An 18,637-nucleotide genomic window follows, 5' to 3' on the forward strand; every position below is an offset into this window, starting at 1 on the left:
TGTGAGCTACAACAGGTGCCTACCACATTTTCAGATATCAGCACAGCCGTCTAAGTAGCTGACTTCGACATTTTGCTTACAACAGTTCGTACTTGTTGTCAAATATGGTCTGGTCCTATAAAGCTGCAATGAAGACAAGTCCTCGTAGTATGCCCAAGGTTTTGTATTAAGTCTGATTATCCTCTGGCCGTACGCATGACAATAACGTGTCCACAGTTCTGTCCCGCTATAAACACCACATGTGTGCTGACGATCTCCATTTATACGGAAGTGGAAACTTCGGATTGACGTGCATGCTTTGACACAATGGGTACAGATTATTATTATTAACCAGCTCTACAACGTATTTACATTTTCCTGTAACTCAGGACTTTACATCAAATGTAATTTTTGTTCTTCATTCTTGCATACCTGTCCACAAATTTTCTTGAGCATTTCTTCTTCTAAAATGTGTGAATTCCTTGTATCCTTGTGGAAGGTGGCCGGTGGTTCCTGCTCCATGATCCGCTGTGGCATTATCTTCTGACATCCTTTTCGTATGCCCATTCCACATGAGTTGTTTTTGTTCTACAAACTCAATAATCGAACATGTAACACCCATTTTCCTCCTGATGACTTTATTTCTGATCCTTTCCCGCCAAGATATCCCTACAGACCGTCTGCAGAAGTCCATCTCAGTTGTTATTAACACTTTCACTAACTGAAATTGAAACGTCCCCTTAGAAAAATTATACATGACTGTCCTTAAACTGACACACAATATTTTTAGCGCAACGCAATCTGACTTTCAAAAATCCCTACAAAGAATGGCCCTGACTAACATTAACCTATACCTTTCACAAATCACTTACCTCACAAAAATCTTCGTTACTCGAACTACTGCAATACAGCGAGCGCCACTACTGCCAGCTAAATGAAAGATTCAAACAACAGAAGGCACTAACTACTGATAGGCATAGTTAGCAAATGAAAGATTTTAGTAGAGAACAAACAATGAATTTACCTTAATAGTGTTGAAAAATCATAATATACATAGCAGTTCATGACATCCAGTCCGACAAATTTCAAAACTCCGCCATTTCTCTCCCCACATCCACCACTGCTGGCGGCTCACCTCCAACTGCGCAACGCTACGCGCTGTTCACAGCCAACTGCCCAACACTACAATGGCAGACAACAATGCAAACTAGCCACAGACTGCACACAGCACAGCCAGTGATTTTCATACAGAGCGCTACGTAACGTTGCCAATAAGAAAACATAAACAGCCTACTTACATAGCCCCCATGCCCCCACAAAAAATTTTACTAATTGTTTTGGGCAGTGCCCAATAATGATTTGATAAAATTTTTCATAATTACAATAACAAAGATATTAAATGCACACACTTCTGGATACAATGTTGGTCAAAAGCTAAAATTTTCTCACAGTCCATAAAGACAGTCCTGATCATTCATCACAGTAAAATTGCAGTGTTTTTCTCAAAGTCTGAGCAGTAAAAGAAAATGCACTCGAAAGTAGTGGATTTCCGTGCACTCTTGAAGAAGTAGTGTTGTCCTTCCAACGGAAAGACAGTGCTGACTCTCGACATGCAGACAGGTAATGGGCCACAACAGAGCAAACCCACAGCAGAGTCATTCGACGTTTTGCAGAATATTAGTAGGTAGGTCATCACAGAGCAGACCCACTATAGTCTTGGTAGAGATTATGGTATTGGTGGGCCACCAGAGGTGCAGACCCACTGCAGTCCTTGTAGAAATAATGGTACTGGTGAGTCAGCAAAGGTGTAGACCCACTGTAGTCCTTGTAGAAATAATGGTATTTGTGGGTCATCAAAGATGCAGACCCACTGTAGTCCTTGTAGAGATGGCCAGCAGCCATCTGTTGTGATTGTGCCAGTGCACAATCACCATTGAAGAGTCTTGCGGATAATATAGCAAGTCCATAACCACCACTTGTGCACTCACAAAGTTTTTGAATTGTCCTTAGAACCAGCAATGCTGTTATCCAGTCCCTTGCTGAATTATTAACACATGTGCAAACACTAACAGTCCCTACTTCTCACATATTGTCCACATACTATGATCAACAGAAACGTGAGCAGTGAAATGTAACTTACGAGTTAATAATATGATGAACTGGTATCAATTACAGTTTTATAACATAACAATACAATAACAACAGTACAAAATACATCATTAAAACATAATAATACAGATTACATTTGTAGTAATAGGGGCTTTACAAAAGAATAGAAATAAACATATACATCAGTGTTACAGGAATTATGACATAAGTAAATACATAAAAGATCAGAAAAATTATTGAAACATCAACTTCACACATGAGCATTAAAACAGAACAGAATTAATAATGTCTAACATCTTTACAAAGTAAATAACGTATTATTAATGCAAATTATATTTGAGGATAACAGTATTCCTCATCATAGTTCATGTAGCTGAGTATTAGAAAAATTCTACAACATAAGTCTTATCAGATAAACATATAAAGACAGGAAGAACATAAATACCCAAGGGTATACAAACACATAGTGGGATAACACAAGGAAAGGACAGGGTCTGTTTTAATGCAATATTTTGCGAACAAAACTTTCTTTACTTCTCGGAGATCTCGTTTCGTTCTTCATTATTTCCAAAAGTCCTATCTATACCTGCTTTCTGTACTTTTCTCGTATAGCCTCTCAGTGCATTTCTTCAAATTCATCGCAACTCATTCTCTTATAGGCTACCCCCTCTTAAGCTAACTTAAATCTACTGAGATCAGATGCTAAAATAAGGGACAAGGCGATGCAGCAGCACAAAACAATTAACACAAACAGCAATGACAAAAAAAATGGAAATTTGCAAAGCAAGCTACAGTAAATCTAAATTACCAAGCAATGCAACATTACAACTAATATGTGCCAATGTGCAGCAACAAGAAAAATAAATCAGTAGTAAAACTAGCTTAACAGAGTAATACAAAGTGAAATTTAGTAGCACTATGCGTGGCAAACAGCAGCAGCAAATGCAATAACTTACATCTGAACATGACATAGCTCAAGCAGAAAAAATATTACACTAAAGATGGCCATGTCTAATACCTATGTCACATCTTAACACTATAGTGATGCATCACGATAACTTACTCTAGCAGACAAGTTACCAAATTGTAAAAAAATTATTTATGCAGTTCCTGTGAAGGGAAATGTCTATTTATGTTCCCTCGTTTTCTTGGAAGTAGATCTTTTTTTTTTACTGGATCTGTAGGCATAAAATAACTATATTAGTACATCTATTAAATTTTATTTTAACCAACGCTGCAGTGCAGCTAGAAACTAAATATTAAACAAAATAGGCAAAGCAAGGCGTGAAACGTCATTCGCTAGCCATAGGGCATTTCATAATGCAGTAAACAATCTTCCAACTAGCAAGACAATAGACATGAAATGTTTCTCATCGTTTCATTTCAGTAAATACCATAAATTAAGAACTCTACAGTGTAATCATGTTTTCAAGTTTGAGGGTGTCGTATTTACGATGCTTTCTACAAAGGAATGTCAATAGCGAGGATAATGGCCTCTTTTTTTTTCTTCTCCACCTGTGCCTCTGAAAGACACACACTAATGGCTTTTTTCCAGGCGCCTGTCGCGCAGCTGGGTGCCCACGATGCATTACATGAAGGTGGGCACTAAACTTTCTTACCGAAATATTTATGACAGCAGTTTCTGCTACAGTGACAGTCTCATATAAAAATATTTCACAGGTCAAAAATTTGCGTTACAAATCTGTAGAAACAAAATCCTATTGATATAACAAAATTTTCGTCTGCATTGTAATACATTCACTCATTTACATACATTTCACAACTCTTAAAGTACGATTCTTGGTTTCCAACAACCTCTTTCACAAACCAGAGTCCCTAACCACTGCTCATTATTCCTTACCTTATTTGTCGACACTTCTTCAATAGTTCATCATAACAGATACGTAGCATAATCAGATAACTCATATAGCATCAGCATATTGATCATAAACATACCGCAACAGCATAATACACATAGTCATCGTAATAATAACATCATAACACCTCAGTCAACTCTCAAAATCGTCGTAGCTTCCTCCAATAATTTCAAAACCTTAAAAAAATTCTCTGCTCATTTCAATAGTGTCATCTACCTCAAATGTACTTTAAAATCATGCTCCCTTACCAAATACATCATTCGAAGCTCTCATAGTATCACAATGGTTCCGAAAAAATATGAACAGTTCACACAGTACAGACAAAACACAATTTCATAAGTGTGAAGTTACCCAACTGTGTAATTGCGTAAACATGTGTCGCTGATGTAGTAAAAAAATGTTTATCTCTCAGTTAAATGAACCGATAGCTGTGTAATTTGTGTGTTAGAGAAATATAGTACCGATGTGTAAAGTTGTATAAGCAAATACCATATTAGCTAGGGCTCCTTGTGCTTGCCAAACACGTGGTACACAAAGTAGGCATGTACCCCCTGAGGATTAATCTAATTATACCCTCAGGTGTTACAGATTACAGCAATGGAGTGAAATGTATCACGGAAAACCTTTGTAATTCGAAAATCTTGCAAAATAAATGGTTCAAGTAGAAAATTAATCACTCAAATGCGTGTCCTGTAGCGCTAAATGTGCGTCTTGTTGTAAAATAATTCTGTCGAAGTGTCATAGTTATCGTCCTCTGTAAGCAAAGTTTTGCTGAAGTCAATGTACTTACCTCGTAATAAGTGAAGTGAATTGCTTTGCGTATAGATATCTTAGTTATTACGCTTATTGCCGTGATGAAGGAAATATTGTGCTGTAACGTATTGTTGTGCTACGGAAAAGGCTGTCTCATTGTAGCTATACCACAAAAGTTACTACTGAAAAATGTTTTACTGTCCAGAATAATTCAGAAAAACTGTGCAGATATAAAACAGGTACACCGCAAAAGCAACATTGTAAATTGTCACTCATTAGTAGCGTCGTGATAAAATCGTGTAGTTGTCACATAAACTAACCATTGTGTCATCTGGTATCTCACAGAAAGTACTTTAAATCCAGAATGTATCTTCAAGTAAACCAAAACGTTGCATTAAAATCTCATTAGCAGTACTAGTATATGTCCTAAGTATGTAAGCCTGATAGTCGTTACGTAATTGTGCAACTAACAAGCAAGAATGTACAAATACAACACTGTGTCGTCTGTTCACTACAACAATGCATTTGTAATTTCTGTTTAAAAATGTTCCCTAGGTTCTAGACTGGATATTTAACTTCAAACATTGTTGCATGTTAACAATTTCTTAAGTTTGACAAAGCATACTAGAAATGTGAAGTGAAAAGTTTTATGGCAAAGACAAGGTTAAAAAGCAGATTATCTTTCAATAAACGGTTTTACATGTGAAATCTGGTGTAAACCTTTACTCTTCCTAGTACGCAGAGTTTCAACTTCAACACAATTACCATGTGGTTTACATCGGATTCTGTAAGGTCCATTGTAAACTAGAAAGAATTTGTGACTCAAGTGTTTCTTCTTATGTGACAATGAATGAGCTTTAATGAGAACTTTCTGACCAATATAAAAATTTCTTTGCATTTGCTTTGTCGTGTAGTTTTCTCCTTTTGTCTGCTGCAGATTTTATATTTTTAATAGGTAAATCAATTATGTCTTTGTGTCGAAGTTTACGTGTATTCGGAAAAGGTACAAGCTCTCTGATTCTGTTCGGTGGTTCTTCATTCTTTAGTACAAGAGTAGGTGGTAAAGCAGTGGAGTCGTGAGGCATTTCATTCAGCACGTTTTGAAATAAGTGTAAATATTTGTCCCAATGCTGATGCTTTCTGTGACAATAAAGTCTGCAAAGCTTATTGATTTCTTTCATAATCCGTTCAGACGGGTTACAATGTGGTGAGTACAACGAAATAAAAACAGGTTTGATTTTATGATTCCGATGCATGCGTGACCAAATAGCAGATCTGAATTGCGGTCCGTTATCTGAAATGACTTTACTAACGTGTCCAACTTCACGTAAGAAATTTTTAACAAAGGCGTTGGGTACAGACCGTCCAGTGGCTTTACGTAACGGAGTGAAAGAAACAGATTTTGAAGTAAGTTCAACAGCGACTAGAATGTACGAAAATCCATTCGATGTTCTGACAAGAGGTCCCAAGAGATCAACAGCAGCAAATTCTTTTAATTTAGAAGGAATGATAGGAAACAACGGAGCACGATGTGAGATAGCAGATGGTTTCGCCTTTTGACAAAATTTACAAATAGACAAGACTCTTCGAATTCTCTTTTCCATATTGTTAAAATAACAAGTCGTTCGAAGAGTATGATAACATTTTCGTGGACCAAAATGTGCGTAGCTGAAATGAATGTGCAAAATGAGCTTATTAACAAAATCGTCTGGAATGCAAAGTACCCATAGCTCGTCATCAACAGTGCAGCGTTTGAAGAGTATGTTGTTTCTAACCAGCTAATAATGCCGAATCTGAGTGTGCGGCTTTTCATGCCATTTACTTTTGATGTCTTTCCAAATCGGATCTTTATCTTGTTCATGAGCAATGTCCTTTAAAGATGTGGTGATGAAGTTTTCAAAGGCGACTTTCTGAATGTAAAGAATACTGAAATTTTTCTCGAGGTTGCCTTCTGTGTTACTTTTCTCAAGCCCAGCCGGTGCGCGTGACAGTGTGTCCGCAACAACGTTCCCCTTGCCGGGAATGTAGACTACTGTGAAGCGGAATTCTTGCAGAAACAATGCCCAACGTTTTAACCTGTCATGATTTAATTTTGAAGACATAAGAAATTGTAATGCACGATGATCACTGTATACTTTTACGTGCTTACAAGAAAAAAAGAAAGAAACAGAATTTGTTAAATGCCCAAACGATAGCTAAAGCTTCTAATTCAGTAACGGAATAATTTTTTTCAGATTTTGTTAGCACTCGGCTAACAAAAACAATGGTTTTCTGAACAGTAATATCATTTTCTATGGCTTCTTGAAATAAATGGGCACCAAGACCGACTTCGGAAGAATCCGTGCTAAGGCAAAAGCCTTGTGAGAGATCTGGATGAGCTAGTATTGGCGCGTTAAGTAGCGATTCTTTCAAAGAATTGAATTCCAACTGTGCTTGTTCGTCCCAGTTCCAAATAGTATTGTTTCCAGTGAGAGGACAAAGTTTTGGTGTAACTAGAATTTCCATATTCAGAAAACGACGGTAAAAATTGACGAGACCTAGAAAACTGTGGACTTGTCTTTTTGTGGATGGAACTGGAATGGCTCTGATTGCTTCTAACTTTTCAGGATCCAGCTGAATGCCTTCAGAAGAAATAATATGTCCCAAAAACCTCACCTTTGACCTACCGAATTCAGACTTTTCCAAGTTAACCGTAATTCCAGATTCTGCAAAAATACGTAACAAACTGTTGAGGATGCGATTATGTTGTTCCCATGAGGCTTCTGCTATTAGAATATCATCCACATATAAGGTGATGTGACGTTTTAAGATATCAGGTAATATGGAATTTAGCCCGCGAATGAACGCTGCCGAAGAAATGTTCAAACCAAAAGGAAGTTTCCGAAACTGATAACAACCGACGAAACAGAGAATAGCTGTGTATTTTCTACATTCTGGATGAAGTTCGATCTGATAAAAGCTGGATCTGAGATCAATGGAAGACAACACTTTTACACTAGTAAAATTTTGAAGAAGTTCTTCCATCGTCTGCGGCCTGTCTGTTTCAGGAATGATGATAGTATTGATTTGTCTCGAATCTAAGACAAGCCTGATCGATCCATTTTTCTTCTCAACAACATGTAATGGATTGTTGTATGAGCTTATTGCGGGCTCAATAATGCCCTCGTTAAGCATAGATTGTATTTCTGTTCTAACACGGTCCCTATAGTGCGCCGGAATTACGTATGGTCTAACACAAAATTTAGTATGCTCACGAACACGAAATTGGTATTGAAATCCCTTGATTGTTCCTGTTTTGTGAGTAAAAACTGTGGAATGTGCTTGTAAAATCTCAAAAAGGTCTTGCCTATCAGTGTAATTACAATTCTCAATTGTTCGAATTTTATTCTGAATTAACTCATTAGTATCAAATATGTCGTCGATATCATCCCTGTCAGTACTTGCAAAGTGATTGTTAGTGTCTAGTTCCGTAGAAAATTCCGAACTGTTGTCTAACAGAAGGTAAAGCCGATTAATTTCTTCGTCATGGTTTCAGAGCCAATCTTCAAACTTCAAAGCTATTGACTTACCTTCTTTCTCTAAACTTATTTCAGCATCGTGAAAGTTTAAGATTGCTTTGTATTCATTCAAAAAGTCTACTCCCAGTATAATTTCCGTCGACAATAATGGAACAATAAGAACGTTCATAGAGAAGCTGTGGCTTTGACAAAAGAATTTGTTGGCGTACATCTACACTTTTTCCAACGATTGCACCTTGTAATTTAATCTTACGTAACGGAAGTGTGGGGCAATCGTTTGATTTGTTGCATTTGCTAAAGGCTGTTTCACTAATTACTGAAATGGGACTGCCAGAGTCAAGTACTGCAGTAAATTTTACGTCATTTACTGTAATGTGAATCACAGGATATGCAATGTTGTTATGTTTTACGTCGTGTTCCTGGAGTAAGATGTCCCTAATGTCTTCCATTTTTACGTAATTACTAGCTACGGCAGCTGCATCGTCAGTTTGATACGTACGTTTTGTGGCTGCCAGCGGTATGAGTCATTGCCTATTGTCTCTTTGTTGGCGCGCGTCGTTATTGGGATTTGGAGACCTAAATTCTACAAATTCACCTTGCCGAGAGGGCTCTGCTCTGTTTGAATCCCGCCAGTTCTGATGCAATTCAGGTCTGTCGTTACGATCATATCGTCTGTCGTCATGTCGGTAGATTCCATAGTTTCTTTCTTGTCGGTCACGTGGTGGAGAATTTCTCCCTGAATCGTAACTGCGCACTGGACCGTTGCGTCTAAAGTTATTCTGTCTCCCCTGATAATATTTATTTTGGTTCCCATATTGTCTGTTTCTCTGATTGTCTCTGTGATAGTCATTACTGCGGAGAGGTGATCTTTCCCTGTAGTTATTACTACTCTGCCAACGGTTGTCATACGGGTGGTGTCTGTTTTGGTCACGATTTGTGTTGTGAGAATAGCCTTGTCGTGTCCAGTTATTATTTCTTTCATTGCGGAATTGCGACGGATGTGACCTGTAATTGTTGTGTTCCTGTTTTCGTGTACCGCGATTGTCAGTGTCAATTTCTAACTCTTGTAAGAGTCCCTGAAAAGCTTCAATGTCGTCTTTGCAACGTCTTGCAAAAATAATATGCCGTAAATGTTCAGGTAATTTAATTAAGCAAATGCGGATGAGTTCTGAGGGGCTGCATGGGTTTGACAGGTACTGATTCTTGTGCAACATGTCTTCAAAATATGTCACAAGACTGGAAAATTCAGATTGTTCGAAATGTTTCATCATTATGATGCCATGTTTTACTCGGTCTTGTGTGGCTTGAGACCAATATGCTGAGAGGAAGGCATGGTAAAATTCTCCTTCACTGTAACAATCGTGAATGACCGATTGCATTCTTTCAGCTGGTTCATTCTCTAAGTAGCCACACATAAATTCTAATCTGTGCTCTAATGAGCAGTTGGGAGGAAAATAATGAGAGAAATGATGGAGCCACGCTTGTGGATGAATGTCGTTGCCAGACTTCTTAAATGTTTTAAATTTACGTGTAGTAATGAAAAGCTTATAGTCAAAATCATCATGTCGGCGAGTCGCATATCGGTCATTGTTACGTCGTTTCGGCGGTTCAATCTCAAAATTCAGTGCGGCTTGCCAACTTCTTTCATAATTTTCGAAATGCCCTGTGTTATTATTTTGTGACTTTTCCGTATTTCTAAGTTCCTCTTCCCGAGTTGGAGTGCGAGTGTCCTCTGAAATACGTAATTCTTGTATTGTCTGTGTCAGCTGATCTTGTACTTCCCGGATTTCTCTTTGGTGTTGCGTATTAATTTGATTCAGATTTTGTTTGAATTTCCTAATTTGTTCGCACTCTCTGTGTCATTAAAAACTACTGGTTTTGTGTCATTCAGATTATCATCTACCTTCGTAGATAAATTATTTAGCTGATCCGAAAGTTCAACTACTTTCTCTGATAATGAACTAATTTCCTCCATGTGTCTTTCTGAACCAATTTTCAGAGTATCTAATGTGTCCTTTAAGTTTTCTTGAGTTATTGCAAGTTGCGTAACCGAATCGGTAGATGCAACTGAGTCAATTTTAGCTTGCAGGGTCTCATGATTTTGATGAATAATAGTTTGCAGTTCTTTTATGGCTGTTTCGTGATTCTGTAATGCATTTTCATGCCGCGAAAAAATAGGTTGAAAATGCTCACAAATCTGTGTTTTTACGTCATTACAGACGTTTTGACATTTCGATTCAATGTTATGTAACTCAGTAGTTAAATCTTCACGTGTTTGTTCAAGTGTGGTGTCTAACTTTTGAAGCTCTTGCTGTGTTTGTCTCTGATTTTGTTCCATTGTGTTTAACTTTTGAAGATGTTGTTCCATTGTGTCTAACTTTTGAAGCTTTTGCTGTGTTTGTCTCTGATTTTGTTCCATTGTGTCTAACTTTTGAAGATTTTGTTCCATTGTGTCTAACTTTTGAAGCTTTTGTCCCATTTGTTGCATTAATTGTAATAACAATGCACTGGTGTCTGAAACATGTTCCTCAGTGCTATTCGGCAATGCATTTGAACCGGCAATATTGGCACATTGAAAAGCAGAAAATGTGTCTTGACTTATTTGAGAAAACGGTGAGGACGCAAAACCTGAATCAGCAGTATTTACAAGATTGTGTCCTGTCATTTCGGATTCCTGAGGCAAGCTGTTGCCGACCGATCGATCGATAATGCTTCCCTGTTCACTAATTGTTTCACTGTCTACACCATTGTTTGCAGCCCGCTCCATTTCCCTATGTACAATTACCAAATTACTACTTTGAACATTAGTTAATTCATTACTCGGTGGCGCTAACACGCTACTTTCGTCTTCACAGTCATTTCTCGGCTTACTTTGGAGCCTAGTATTACGTTTTTCACACGCCATTATTGTCACAATATTTCACACGATAACACAGAAAAGCACAATTTGAAGAGCAAAAATAAGAGAACACCTTAACGTAGCACTGAAAATAATATCTCGTTAATTGCAAGCGCAGCTGCGAAATACTTGCTGCAAATCTACATGCATGCCACAACTCTTTTACTGTACAACAATGAAAAACTACAACTACAAAGGAAATTCTCTCTATAATTACGCGCTAGCAATAAACAAAAGCTACACTAATTACACAAACTACAAGAAAAAAATCAGAAGATTCCAGTGAGGTATCCTCGGCTAAGGGTCGCCATATGAAACGTCCCCTTAGAAAAATTTTACATGACTGTCCTTAAACTGACACACAATATTTTTTAGCGCAACGCAATCTAACTTTCAAAAATCTCTACAATGAATGGCTCTGACTAACATTAACCTATACCTTTCACAAATCACTTACCTCACAAAAATTTTCGTTACTCGAACTACTGCAATACAGCGAGCGCCACTACTGCCAGCTAAATAAAAGATTCAAACTACGGAAGGCACTAACTACTGATAGGCATAGTTAGCAAATGAAAGATTTTAATAGAGAACAAACAATGTATTTACCTTAATAGTGTTGAAAAATCATAATATATCCAGTCTTACAAATTTCAAAACTCCGCCATTTCTCTCCCCATATCCACCACTGCTGGCGGCTCACCTCCAACTGCGCAACGCTACGCGCTGTTCACAGCCAATTGCCCAACGCTACAATTGCAGACAACAATGCAAACTAGCCACAGACTGCACACAGCACAGCCAGTGATTTTCATACAGAGCGCTACGTAACGTTGCCAATATGAAAACATAAACAGCCTACTTACAAAATTAACTGTACGTATGGCATAATACTTCTAATAATTGTTACGAACAGTTTCCTTTTGTTTCCTTGCAAATCTGTCGATATCATAATATACCATTTCGGAGTATGTTGGACTAGCAACGAAGGTTAAGACGTATGTCTGTTTGTCTTTGCAAAAGTCTTTGAAATAGTAGTTTAAAGCAACTGTTACAGTTTGTGAGCGTGATTGTGTTATGGTCTAATTCACAAGAGATGTTGTAGGCTAATTCGTTTTAGCGCAGACGGCACGATTCCTGTGTAATCGAGTTAAATAGGGCAGCTTCGTCGGTATGGCGAGCTCCTTAAACGGTTACAGCGCACGCTACAGTCAGTTGTCAACACTGAAACTACGAATGTGCGCGGAAATGGGCGCGCTATTGAAACTTCCAAGACTGAATCGTCTCAACAAACACCGGCTGCTCCAGCAAAACAGCAATCTTCTGTTACTACCGATAATGTGAACTCACCAGAAAAACCTGTCATCATCGACAATATCTCCAATACCTCAATAGATGACTATGTAAAATCGGTAAGTGACAAATCTCTTTCAGCAGTATGACGCATTGCCGTCGCATGTCTGGAGACATTATTTGTATTTTCACAAGAACTGTTGAAAACATAGATCGATTATTGCAAGGGGATAATTTGTGTGTTAAAGAGATAACGACGCCAGTGAGGCGTTTTAAATGTGCTAGTACGCTAGTTGTTTTTCTAATGTATTCCCATTTTTTAGTAATGCTGTAACAGTTTACAAAATGTCTAAATGGAGGACGTTTGCTAGGGCATGTGAGAGAGGTTCCAACCGGCTCCACGGTTCAGGGATGCTCCCCTATGAAGGAAATTATTTCAGTGTGTATATTACCATGAATAACGTTGTATGTCATCATGGCAAAGGTGTTGGTCGTATCAAGAAAAATTGCTCACAGTTACTATTTGGAATGGTGAAAGTGAATTTCCTGCTCTCGTGTATAATGCAACCACACAAAAGTCCGTCCCATTGGTATAAGATGTAGCTCCAAAAATTCCTCAGCCTCCCACAGTCTGGAAAAGAGCAACATACATCTGGAAGTGAAACGTGGTCGATAAGTAGTTTATACAAGAAGAGAATAGAAACTTTCGAAATGTGGTGCTACAGAAAAATGCTGAAGATTAGATGGATAGCTCACATAACTAATGAGGTGTTGAACAGAATTGGAGGGAAGAAAAAATTGTGGCACAACTTGACTAGAAGAAGGGATCGGTTGGTAGGAAATATTCTGAGGCATCAAGGGATCACCAATTTAGTATTGAAGGGCAGCGTGGAGGGTAAAAATCGTAGAGGGAGACCAAGAGATGAATACACTAAACAGATTCAGATGGATGTAGGTTGCAGTAGGTTCTGGGAGATGAAGAAGCTTGCGCAGGATAGAGTAGCATGGAAAGCTGCATCAAACCAGTCTCTGGACTGAAGACCACAACAACAACATCGTCTGATTCTTCTACTACAATACTAGAAATATCACTATCGGTACGAAATGCAGTCCCTATAATTCCTCTTCCCCCCTCACGGTGTGGAAAAGAGCAACATATGTCTGACTCTGGCGCTACCGTTCTATAAATATCACCTACACACACTAAAAGACGTCGATGTGATTTCTATTTTAATAAGGATACTGTCAACAGCTCAGCTGTCACTAATAACATTATTTCTTCCAATGAACACCAGCTTAAAAATCCGTCAAATGAAAATGTCAATGTCCTTCCTAAGGAAATAAAGACTTACGTGAATTTGACGAGTTGACGAATCTGATACTAAAGCTCGCTCAGCAGCTACTATTGACCCACTACCTGCTTCTGGTGCTACACAACAAAACGATGACGTGATGGATACGGAATGAGGTTCATCAGTATCAGATTCCTCAATGAGAGGTGCGCTACTGGCGGAAGATATCTATAAAGATAACCTTATGTCTCCAAAAGAGATCAAAGCCTGTTTGAAAACGACAAGAAATCAGAAAATAATACTTCCCATTGCAAAATGGGATACTAAAGATTTTGTAGCTTTCCAACAATTAATTGATAAACAACTTACAAAAACCAAAGCAACCGACGAACGCCGTCACCTACAATGATTGTTAAGTGACATTAAGAAAGAACCGCCCGCTAAACGAGATATGTTTTCGTCACTTCTGCGTTCGAGCAAGAACAAAGCAAAAGCAGAAGCGTGGATACGTCCGAAGTAAATACTAGGGTGAGCCAAATGAAAACCTTAAATATTTTTTTAACTATTATTTTTTGTGCAGAAGTGGTACAAAGCAAATCACTTTTCAACATAATCTCCCCCACGCTCAATGCAAGTCCTGCAGCGCTTACAAAGTGCATAAATTCCTTTAGAAAAAAATTCTTTTGGTAGTCCGCGCAACTACTCATGCACTGCGTGGCGTACCTCTTCATCAGAGCGGAACTTCTTTCCTCCCATTGCGTCTTTGAGTGGTCCAAACATATGGAAATCACCTGGGGCAAGGTCTGGCGAGTATGGTAGATGAGGAAGACACTCAAAATGGTCTGTGATTGTTGCAATTGTTGTACGGGCAGTGTGGGGCCTTACATTGTCATGTTGCAAAAGGACACCTGCTGACAGCAATCCACGTCGCTTTGATTTGATTACAGGCCGCAGATGATTTTTTAGGAGATCTGTGTATGATGCACTGGTGACAGTGGTCCCTCTAGGCACGTAATGCTCGAAAATGACGCCTTTTTCGTCCCAAAAGAGAGTCAGCATAGCCTTCCCTGCTGATGGTTCTGTTCGAAACTTCTTTGGTGTTGGTGATGTGGAATGGCGCCATTCCTTGCTCGCTCTCTTCGTTTCCGGTTGGTGGAAATGAACCCAGGTTTCGTCCCCAATAATGATTCTTGTAAGGAAGCCATCACCTTCTCGTTCAATGCATCTAAGAAGTTCTTCACAAGCATCAACACGTCGTTCTCCCATTTCAGGAGTTAGCTGCTGTGGCACCCATCTTGCAGACACTTTGTGAAACTGGAGCACACAATGCACAGTGTGGTGTGCTGACCCATGACTAATCTGTAAACATGCTGCAATGCCATTCAGTGTCACTCGGCGGTTTTCCTTCACTATGACTTCAACTGCTGAAAAATTCTGTGAAGTCACAACTCGTTGTGCCTGACCTGCACGAGGAGCATCTTCCACTGAAGTCACACCATCGGTGAACTTCCTACTCCATTCGTAGACTTGCTGCTGTGACAAACATGCATCACTGGACTGAACAGAGGCCTTAGGCACTCAGGTAAACAGCAGCAAGCTGACATTGACCCTGTAGTACCTTATGACCTGCAGGCTGACTTCACCGACGGCAGATGATGCATGTAGAACAGACCAGTAAATGAGACGAACCGCTAGCTTTGGATGCTATTTCAAACAACAGCACTCAAAGCAAACCGTGGACTATCCAGAGAGGTGCTATTTTTTACAACCATCCTGACTGTGTCCATTTTCACTACCTTAGGACGGCTGGTCAGATCCGTTGGACTGCCAGACATTGACGTCTCCTAACGGATGAAACCCACACTGTGATGAATCCATGCGCAAAACAACGTTCAAGTTCCCATAAGGTCTTAAATTTAACGGGAAACAACATCTTGGGGAAAGTTACTAATATCACAATGAGATGGACTAACGAGTCGAAAAAAAAGGGGAAGAGAAAATCCCTCTACACCTGCACTATCTGATCAAAAGTATCTGGACACCTATTATTGGACATTAATGTGGAGTGTGTCCACCCTTCCCTTTTTATGATGTACCTAACACCGCTTGGGACACATTCAATGAGCTATCTGAATGCCTGTGGAGGATTGGCAGCCCATTCTTCCTCAAGACCCGAAACCACAGAAGTTGTTGGACGATGTTGTCTCAACCGAAATCGACGTTCTAAGTCATCCCGGAGTTGTTACGTTGGGTTCAAGTTGTGAATCTGTGCGTGACAGCCCATTTCCAGAATCTTATTATCCATAAACCACTGCCTCACAGATGCTGTTTTATGACAGGGCGCATTTTCATCGTCTCTGAATTGTTCCCCTACTGTACACGGTGCACATTGCTATAAAATGTGTTCATATCTTTCTGCACTTAGCATTTTCTTAAGCTCAATAACAGGATCATGCCCTAACCACGGCCGGCCGCGGTGGCCGTGCGGTTCTGGCGCTGCAGTCCGGAGCTGCAAGGCTGCTACGGTCGCAGGTTCGAATCCTGCCTCGGGCATGGGTGTGTGTGATGTCCTTAGGTTAGTTAGGTTTAAGTAGTTCTAAGTTCTAGGGGACTTATGACCTAAGATGTTGAGTCCCATAGTGCTCAGAGCCATTTGAACCATTTGAACCCTAACCACGAAAACCATCCCTCATACCGTAACACCACATCACCCACACTTCACTGTTTGAACTAAACACCATCCGGGCATCCTCCACACCTAAATTCTTCCATTGGATTGTCTGCGGATACAGCCGACTTCATCACACGAAATCATTCGTTTCCAAATATCCACTGCCCAGTGGCGTTGCTCCTGACACCACGTCAAGCATCAATTAACAATGACTACAGAAAATTGTGGTTTGTCAATAGTTGGTCGACCAGTTCTCCGTTTTTTTCCTTGACTCCCTACGCGCAGTCATTGCGCTAGCTGGACTGGTGGTGACACTTTAAAACTCACGAGTGATTCCTTCCGCTGATTTCATGCAATTTTATAAAACGACTGTCCGCAATACTCGACGGTCCCCGTCCGTCAGTATGTGAGGTCTGCGTGATCTTGGCTTAGCTATAATTGTTCCTCCGCGTTTCCACTTCACAATCAAATCACCAACAGTCAAAATGTGACGCTTCAGATGGATTGAAATGTTGCTGATGGATTTCTTCCTCAGGCGACATCCAATGATTAGACAACGTTCGAAGTCACTGAGCACTGCTGACCGAGCAATTCTGCTGTGGCTTCTATACGACGACACAACTTTTTTACGCCTCCTTTGGTAGTGATCAGTCCGACTTTCTTGACATCTAGTAGTTAGTTCCGCTTTACGTAGGGGTTATCAAATACTTTTGATCACATATAAAGGGTGGTCCATTGATAGTGACAAGGCCAAATATCTGACGAAATAAGCGTCAAACGGAAAAACTACAAAGAACGAAACTCGTCTAGCTTGAAGAGGGAAACGAGATAGCGCTATGGTTGGCCCGCTAGATGCCTCTGCCGTAGGTCAAACGAATATCAACTGAGTTTTTTTAAAATAGGAACCACCATTTTATTACCTATTCGTATAGTACATAAAGAAATATAAATGTTTTAGTTGGACAACGTTTTTCGCTTTGTGATAGATGGCGCTGTAATAGACACAAACGTATAAGTAAATGATATCACGGAATATCCTCCCAGTACGGAAGGTATTTGCTTCGTGATATATTACCCGTGTTAAAATGGACCGTTTACCAATTACGGAAAAGTTCGATGTCGTGTTGATGTATGGCTATTGTGATCAAAATGCCCAACAGGCGTGTGCTGTGTATGCTGCTCGGTATCCTGGACGACATCATCCAAGTGTCCGGACCGTTCGCCGGATAGTTACGTTATTTAAGGAAATAGGAAGTGTTCAGCCACATGTGAAACGTCAACCACGACCTGCAACAAATGATGATGCCCAAGTAGGTGTTTTAGCTCCTGTCGCGGCTAATCCGCACATCAGCAGCAGACTAATTGCGCGAGAATCGGGAATCTCAAAAAAGTCGGTGTTGAGAATGCTACTTCAAGATCAATTCCACCCGTACCATATTTCTATGCACCAGGAATTGTATGGCGACGACTTTGAATGTCGTGTACAGTTCTGCCACTGGGCACAAGAGAAATTACGGGACGATGACAGATTTTTTGCACGCGTCCTATTTAGCGACGAAGCTTCATTCACCAACAGTGGTAACGTAAACCGGCATAATATGCACTATTGGGCAACGGAAAATCCACGATGGCTGCGACCTTGTAGGGTTAATGTATGGTGCGGCATTATGGGAGGAAGGATAATTGGCCCCCATTTTATCGATGGCAATCCAAATGCTGCAATGCACGCTGATTTCCTACGTAATGTTCTACCGACGTTACTACAAGATGTTTCACTGCATGACAGAATGGCGATGTACTCCCAACATGATGGATGTCCGGCACATAGCTCGCGTGCGGTTGAAGCGATACTGAATAGGATATTTCATGAGAGGTGGATTGGTCGTCGAAGCACCATACCATGACCCGCATGTTCACCGGATCTGACGTCCCAGGATTTCTTTCTGTGGGGAAAGTTGAAGGATATTTGTAATCGTGATCCATCGACAACGCCTGACAACATGCGTCAGCGCATTGTCAATGCATGTGCGAACGTTACGGAAGGTGAACTACTCGTTGTTGAGAGGAACGTCGTTACACGTATTGCCAAATGCATTGAGGTTGACGGACATTACTTTGACCATTTATTGCATTAATGTGGTATTTACAGGTAATCACGCTGTAACAGCATGCGTTGTCAGAAATGATAAGTTCACCAAAGTACATGTATCACATTGGAACAACCGAAATAAAATGTTCAAATGTGC

General features: G+C 39.8%; 1 protein-coding gene across 1 annotated transcript in view; it reads left to right on the forward strand.

Moving 5' to 3' along the window:
• Positions 1 to 18,637, forward strand: part of LOC124595596 (dehydrogenase/reductase SDR family member 11-like) — a 133,655-nt gene that overhangs the window by 45,266 nt on the left and 69,752 nt on the right. The gene's annotated exons all lie outside the window — the stretch shown is intronic.

This window comes from Schistocerca americana, chromosome 2 (genome assembly GCF_021461395.2).
Source record: "Schistocerca americana isolate TAMUIC-IGC-003095 chromosome 2, iqSchAmer2.1, whole genome shotgun sequence".
In the NCBI taxonomy this organism is placed as follows: Eukaryota; Metazoa; Arthropoda; class Insecta; order Orthoptera; family Acrididae; genus Schistocerca; species Schistocerca americana.